The sequence below is a fragment of the Triticum aestivum genome, chromosome 3B (assembly GCF_018294505.1).
Source record: "Triticum aestivum cultivar Chinese Spring chromosome 3B, IWGSC CS RefSeq v2.1, whole genome shotgun sequence".
Taxonomy (NCBI): domain Eukaryota; kingdom Viridiplantae; phylum Streptophyta; class Magnoliopsida; order Poales; family Poaceae; genus Triticum; species Triticum aestivum.
In genome coordinates, this window is record NC_057801.1 from 5,888,586 (window position 1) to 5,896,418 (window position 7,833).

A 7,833-nucleotide genomic window follows, 5' to 3' on the forward strand; every position below is an offset into this window, starting at 1 on the left:
TTTCGAACGTATTCTTAACCTGAAAAAGAGGTTTTGGATCAATCTGTTTGACTTTTTTTTCGGCTATTGTAGATTCTTTTTACGGTGACATTGTAGAAATTTTCAAGCCGTGCATTTGTCCTTTCGTCCACGAATAAGTATACATCTACCATATGGTACAACAAATTGCTTTTCTTTCCCCTCTCGCAAGGCGACTAGGGAAAGCCTTTCTCCCCTCGATTTTTGCCTGCAAGCCCGTGGATCCACCTACACTCTGCCTGCCGCTCAGACTGCCGATGGCGGGAAGAGGACCTTGTCCCTCGGCTCCGGCTAGTTGATAGGTAGGGTTTTGGTCCTTCTTTTTTCATGCATCAATATGGAAGGAAAGAAAAATAATATAAGAATAGACTATTGTAAAAGGTAATAGGAAAAAACAAGCAAATATTTCATGCTTAAATATCCCACGAGGTGCTTCAGAAGAGCATAAAATCCTTCTAAGAATAAGAAAGAAGGTACAAAACAAATGGAAATGTGTGATATGCCATGAATAGTTCCGTGGCGATGTAAGATAGAAAGAACGGGGAGTTAGGCCTTCGGTTTCCTTTGTAGCCATTTCCCGACATGCGGATTCACTTCTATGTTCAGACGGACGGCGGCGCTTCTTCATCGATATAGTCTTCCAGGCTCCAATCCTCCTCAAGTTCGTCCATTCGGACGGATTACATAGAGCTCTGATGTAGATTCCTGTCAGCTCCTCGGCACGGCAGGTTTAGGTTTCTTGTCGTGCGTACACAAAGATTTGGTGTCAGGTTCTTCAGGTCGATTCAAGGATTTAGTGCCAACGACTTTGTCTCTAGGGCCCTGGTCTAGGGATGGCACCCGCATGGTTTGGGTACGGGTAGAGCCACCCCATACCCTTACCCATCCCATTTGATCTTACCCATCATCCGTACCGTACCCGCTAGTGGGAACAATTTATTCTCATACCCGTCAGGTAAATGGGTACCAACGAGTAAAAATACCCACGTTTGAATAACATTAATTTGAGCATCACATAATTATAAACAACAACATATAATCACAATTTATAAACAACAAACATAATAACATCAATACATACTTATAAACAACATCCTATGAAAATCAGCACTTTCTTGTAAACAACAACACATCAAAACAAAACAGATAGGCAGGACCAAGGCCTCCACGTCGCCTTTAAATCGCTATTGCCACCGCCTGCAAATTCTGTGCCCCGCCAAGGGCATTTTAGTCTTTTCACCTTTAGGTATAAAACGCAGCCCACCCGTGGAGAAACCCTAGCCGCGGCCTCCGCCCGCACTCTCTGCTCTCTTCCCCGATCCCCTCCCACGAACCCTAGCATCCTGGTGCCGCCACCCCTTCCTTCCCCCGTCCGTCCCCACCCCTCCCCCGCGCCGCGAGCCCCTCCCTCCTCTTCATCGCCACCGCTGTCTCTCCTCTTCCTCCCCGCTCTAGCCCCTCCATCGTCGCTCGCGGTGGTTCCAGATCCTGCGCTGGTCGTCCCCATGGGTGAGGAGGTGCAGGCCAGACCGGCAGCGTGGGGAGGAGCAGTGAGCCAGGAGCCAGGGAGAGGCCAACATCGGGGACAAGAAGCAGCGAGGCCAGCGGTCCGTCGGGGTGGTTTGGAGGGAGAGGGAGAGGGAGGAGGTCGGCCACGAGAGAAGGAGCAGGCCGGCCCTGCTTCGTCATGGAGGATGTCCAGCTGCTCGTCCTCCTCCGCCTCTTCTCCAAGCGTCCATCCTATCGCAACTCAGCTTCAGGTACACAATCATTCTTCTCTTCCTGATTTTTCTCTCTCCCTTTCTTCCAATCCCCTATTTTTGTTTCTCTATGCCTGCAAAGCGTTTGATGAAAATCCAATAAGGCTGGCAGGGCAGTATTAATCTATGTAAGTCATCTGATTTCTTTTTTCTATTATTTAGTTCCAGTAGAAAATAACAAGTTGAGTGGACCGACTAGCTTTTTGCAATTTAGGTATTGAAGAAGATCATCATGACTGCCTTTTCTTTCATGCCATAGTTCAGGTTTATTGTTCTTAGTTTTTCTGTAGTGGTTAATTTGATTGCTATGGATTGAAGTCTAGAGCTACCTTATAATACTGTTTGAAAATAGCTTTGGCTCTTCACACATGGGAGTAATAGGACAGTTTGTGTTCGTAATTTTCTTTTCTCTGTATATGTACATAGTTTTCAGATTCTATTTGTTTGCTACTGAAGCTTATGTTTTTCTTTTTCAGAATTGGGTGCGTATGAACAATGCAATGGAGGTTATGTTAATTCCTAGAGTCTTCTATGTTCTTTTGTCTCCTGGTGATTACTTCGAGTGGCTATGTGAGGTAATAGAGCTAATACCTTTTGTTTCTTCATCACTATAAACCGTGTTTGATTTCAAAACTGAGAGCCATAAAATATATGCATTGATCTCTCTTGGTATTTTCCCATACGACCAACATTAATCTATGTTGATGTGTTCTATGCCAATTCATTGCCGATTGAGTGCCAACATTAATCGTATATAAAATTTAGTTCTAACTTGCAAAAATGTTCTGATTACTGTGTGTGTGTGTGTGCGTGTGGCTGCACATTTGTGCCGTTCCAGCTGCTCTGTTCTTACTTTGAAAACCGATTTGAGCAGTGGATCACGCGGAAAAAACAAACAAACCGCTTCAAATAAAGAAATACTCTTCTGAAACTATGCTCCTCTTAGGACAGATACACCTCCTGTGCATATGGTTGCAGGTTGTATCCATGCCAAGATAGCACCTTGTATGCATAAGATGGACCATATTTTGAATATACGAAAAATAAATTTATTTAGTTTTTTTGCTGTCAGAATAAGAGCATGAAACCAACTTCCATCAAACACATATCTGCAGCATTATACTATATACAGGGTGCAGATATATATATTTGTTGACCAAGCAATTCCCTCCTTCTGAGTAAACGACCAATATATGATTACCAATCACCCAATTTCCTCCCTATTTTTTATTGCAACATAACATATTGTATTCTCTGTTCTCTAATCTTAGTGTAATCTGATGTGCGAACAGAGATGCCTTTATTCACAAAAAAGCAGACAGTGTAAGTGAAGAACACCTAAAACAGATGGAAAATGCAATTACAGACACACCGTCGTTCTATTTTTCTACAGGAACACAGGTTGCAATTCCAGTTTCATCGACGGACTCGCTCGCTGCTCTAGAAGGTGCTTGGGCTTGTTTCTCTGACCGATTTATTGGAATATCTCACATGGATCTTCACTGCCTCATATACCTATTTTTTATTCTCTCGTCAATTCCACACGGCCGCTCGTCCATTGCACGGTACTAGATGGTCCCTGTTAAGTTAATTCGAGGTACATCCCATCAGGACTATTATTTGATTTGTTGGATTAATTTATTTCAGATAGCTTACTCCAGGTTGAATCTCTTTGTCATTGAAACTTCATTGAGAAGATAGACAACAATAAACTTTGCAAATGCGACCCTAGCTGTTCCAATATATTGCCATATTATGGTTTTGTTTTATTTTTTATTGCTTCCTATTGTTTGCTTTGTTTGAACTGCATTTTATAGCCAGTTTTTTTTTGTTGCTTTTATTTTGTTTAGGTTGGTTCTAAACCATTAAAGCAGAAAACATACTGTTTATAAGAAGTACATAGTATTGTAGATTTATGTTCACCCATTATCCAGAACGTTGACCTGGAGTCCTCCTTTTACATATTTGGTCTTCTTGGAATCAAGCAAAAATTACTAAGAAGCACATAACTGATTATTTCTTCTGCTTAGCCTCATTTCTGTTATGCACACAGGTGGGTAAGGTTTGAATCTCTATAAGACTCACAGTCAGGTGCCACTAGAGGCATATTATTAAGTGCGTGTCTATTGTTATGAGTTTCAGTTTTCGACTCTATGCAATTCTTGGTGCAAGGGCCCCCGCTTCCTTGTTGTGACGTTGCAGCCTTACTGGCCCTTCTGCAGGTATGCTAGCTCCTTCTCTCCTCTTCTTTCATACTGATGCAAAAGGAGAGGTGCAAATCTGAAGATTATCCAATGAGGTATAATAATTGTTAAATTTGCCTATTTTGGCCCTTTTGCGGGCAAGAGTTATGTCCAGATGAGCTAACCCTTTACTATCCAAACCTTTTGAAGGTCATTAGCTCTGATTCTTTGGAAAAAAGGTTGAGAGCTATACACAACAACGCTAAAGATGGAGCAGCCTGCCATGTATTAGGGCATACGCATTTCTGTTGGGATTATGCGGTTGACAATATCAGGTACTAATCTAACCATTCTCTACAATTGAAATGCACAATTCTTATGCTAATGAGATAGGTCTTCCAAAACAGGTATGTACAAGCGCCTCTGGCATACCCTCGAGAAAGAAAGCGAAGGATAAATGGAGGCCAAGGATGGTTGCCGTTTTTTGTATATTGTGATGGCTTCAACCCTGAAACAAGAATAGAAGGGAGCCTGAGAACACTCAGCTTGTGCCATGGTTAGCCAAATATTTTCAAAGTACTGCAGATCCCCTGTGTTTGCTAAACAAACTAGATAGTTTGTGTATGAGAGCAATTTATTCCTTTCAACTGCCATTATGTGTGCACAATTTCATCTTCAGTTCTGAAGTACATCTCTTCCATTCTACTTCAAGTTAGGTGTATCTCAGTAGGTATCAGGAGGATAGAATAACCAATACCCTTACTGGTCATTTAATTATGTGCAATATGGATGATCACAAATTATTATGGGTTCTATACACCGAATAATTCTTTCACTTTTCTGTTTAATGTAAAAAAATAGTTTTTCTATTGTTATTGCTTGATGTTCTGCAAGGTTCGGGTTCCTCTTAATTTTCTGGCACTATTGGTTTTGCTTGACAGTTATTTTGGTGCTTTACATCTAAGTTTAAATGTAGGCAGTCTGACTATTACAACAAGACAGAAGAGAGCCGGAGAACACTCAGCTTGCACTGTGGGTTGCCAAATATTTTTCAATATACATAAATTTTGCTCGAGTGTATTGTACACCAAAATCATGAGACCTCCACACATAAATTTTGCCCAGACTTACTATGTTCCTTGAAGTGTAAGCATTTGAAATTCTTGATGTGTTAGGAGTTTCTCATGTTTATTCGCCACTTTTTAGTTTTCTAAATCTTTTTTTGTGCTGTCGGAGAGCTATTGTGTGTCAGACTGTTGTCATTAACATGGGACAAGCCTATTATTTATTATGTTTGGGTCTAAAGTTCTATAAACAGATCGGATCGACGGGTAGTCAGATCATTTGGTACAACAGAATCAGTGAGCAATGAACATTCAGTCCTGATAAAGTCTGGGTCGTAGTAGCCTTGCCACGACATGAGCTGCGATGATACCAAATTCCTCTTAATCAAAGCACCACTTTGAAGTCAATGAACTAGGCACAGTACATCCCTGTGTTGCGGTCTCTGATGCAAGATGAACCATAGATTGTAGCCAAGGCATCAACCATGTCTACTGTGTTTGCTTTTCTCTGATACAATTTCACATTTGATTCGATGGTTTTACATTATGGTGCAGGCGTCCTTCACAAATCATTACCATGTTTATCGACAATTTGTTATTTGCGTTATTTGTCTGAACCAGTAAAAAGCTAGAAATATCTTTCCATTACCATAAATGCATCCTTCCTTTTTATGTACTGGAGTTTTTTTAGGCCATTGTACAAAATAGGCGCCAATGCAGTTATGGACGGTAAACTCACAATGATGATTCTATCTTCTTTAATATCTACTTGACGATTTTGAAAGTTCAATTATATATGTTCTGTGCACTGATTTTTGTAGACTGTTTAAATATATACCAGAACGCAATTTCTAGAATTCGAAGTTAATTGTATTTGCTCTGTTTTGGCAGCTCTAAGAGATAGACGGAGTTCTCAACTGGCTGGGAAGATTTGACAAGATATGTGGAGATGGGGCACGGGGAGGGGAGGGCGAGTCGGCCTGGAGGCCCCGGTTGTGGCTTCGACTAGGCAGGCCTGGGACTCGCGGTGGCGGGCGGCCTCGCGCTGGAGCTGGTCCTGGCGGGCGGCCTCGGCCTCGTCCACACGGACTTCTCCTGGTTGTCGAACCGGTCGAGGTTGGAGCTCTTCTTCTCCGTATCAGTGTCACCGTCGTTTTTTCTTTTGCATGCGTTGCTCCGGCCGGCTTTGCTTTCCATGTCCTCCTGCTCTTCAATTTTCTTGTTCTCACTTCTCTTTATCTTGTTGCTGCAGGGTCATCCAACTTCTTGTTTATTAGGCTACTGTTTGATAAAATGTAAGATATTTCTGTTTGGAAAGGTAAGATATTTCTTGCTCGTCTGCTGTTTGATAAAATGTCTCTGAGCTGAAATGTTTGTTCATCGCTTCTTTCTCTTCCTGTCCAGGTTTCCTGACGTCCGGACCGGTCATACTTTTGCAAGGTTAGATGTGTTCTTATTGATGCACTTCATTGCTTCTTGCTACATGCTCTGTTTGCTTTGTTTCATGGCCTATCACTTGTTCTTGTCTGGTGAGATTATGGTGCGTCTTGTCTTTTTCTAATGCTGTCAGCCTTTGTCTCCTTATTAGCCTGTTAAATTATGTATATGGGCTCACGTGTAAGCAAGCTGAGTGGGTTATGCAGGCTACTGTGTAAAATGTGCATGCATAACCGCCTGTAAAGGGGTCCAGTATATCATACAAAGAGCAGCCGCAAATGCTTATTATGTTCCATTAAAGCAGATTAGAAGATTCTTTAGTTTGGGTAATTTTATTAATTGCCTTTTTTTCTCCTAACTGACCGAACTGGCTTTATCCAAAAAGAAAACGAGGAGGCTTGATTAGCTTAGAGAAGAGAATTTTTTAAAACACTGTGGTTATAGAGTTGTGCTCGGTTTGCTTCTTTTGGTCATTCTTGATATAAGCAATTGGGTAGCATTGCTGTTTACTCATATAAGGAATGGATTGCTGGGAATGAGTTTATCAGAGCCTACTGGAATGCACGCCCTCTGTCCCTGTTTTTGTCTCTGTAACTTGAGAATTGTACACTTCGGTATATAAAGTTAGTTGCTGAGTTTACATGCAGTTATGAAAGTTAGAGCACATACATGCTTGATTTTACTTCCTTTAATACAGGGCATTCTATAATTACTAAGAACTGATTTGTTGAAGTGTGCATCCCTAATTTGTCCAGATACATGCGAGGATTGTTGTGTCCAACCTGCACAAGAATGCCAAGAAATCCTCAGAGACGTAAGCCACGACGCATGTTTCTGCCATGATTTCCTTCTGTTGGATTTTGTGGATTTAGGTGTTCAAAAATTATGGGCTGTGGATGCAGGATTAAGGACATGTACCTGCACTACAACGAGAGATCTGGGCTGCTTCTTTGTGGCTTCCAAACTTGAAATGTTTGTTTGGAAGTTAGTTTAGTTTTCTGTTATGGATTCACAGCTTCTCACATGTACCATCCTCTTAGACCTTTAGATTTCCAAAGAAACTAAATGAAGATATCATGGTATGGTCTCAATAGTACAACTTAAAGCTTTTCATGCTTTATATTTTCTCTGAAATTTGCTCTTGAATGTACCATCCTCTTAGACCTTTAGATTTCCAAAGAAACTAAATGAAGATATCATGGTATGGTCTCAATAGTACAACTTAAAGCTTTTCATGCTTTATATTTTTTCTGAAATTTGCTCTTGAAGAATCATGTATCTATGTTAGATCCGGTGAGAAAAGGCGGCTTCCAAGCAGAGGATGCGGGAGTGTTGGCCACATTTGGTTTTCAACTTGGGTGTCTAAATGTT

The 7,833-nt window shown here is 41.3% G+C and overlaps 1 long non-coding RNA gene across 19 annotated transcripts; it reads left to right on the plus strand.

Annotated features, from left to right (window-relative positions):
- The first annotated feature begins 1,311 nt into the window (after positions 1-1,311).
- LOC123068196 (uncharacterized) lies at positions 1,312-7,561 on the plus strand. 19 transcript variants are annotated; one of them, XR_006431614.1, is made up of 12 exons: positions 1,312-1,778; positions 2,255-2,353; positions 3,071-3,225; positions 3,351-3,375; positions 3,713-3,831; positions 3,921-4,077; positions 4,172-4,296; positions 4,369-4,517; positions 5,917-6,141; positions 6,278-6,343; positions 6,430-6,465; positions 7,218-7,561. It is a non-coding gene; the product is annotated as an uncharacterized lncRNA (long non-coding RNA). The 19 variants fall into 19 exon arrangements; XR_006431617.1 differs by lacking the exon at positions 3,713-3,831 and adding an exon at positions 3,832-3,893 and having other exon boundaries at positions 4,001-4,077; XR_006431613.1 differs by lacking the exon at positions 3,713-3,831 and adding an exon at positions 3,832-3,893 and having other exon boundaries at positions 3,172-3,225; positions 4,001-4,077.
- Positions 7,562-7,833: the final 272 nt, after the last annotated feature.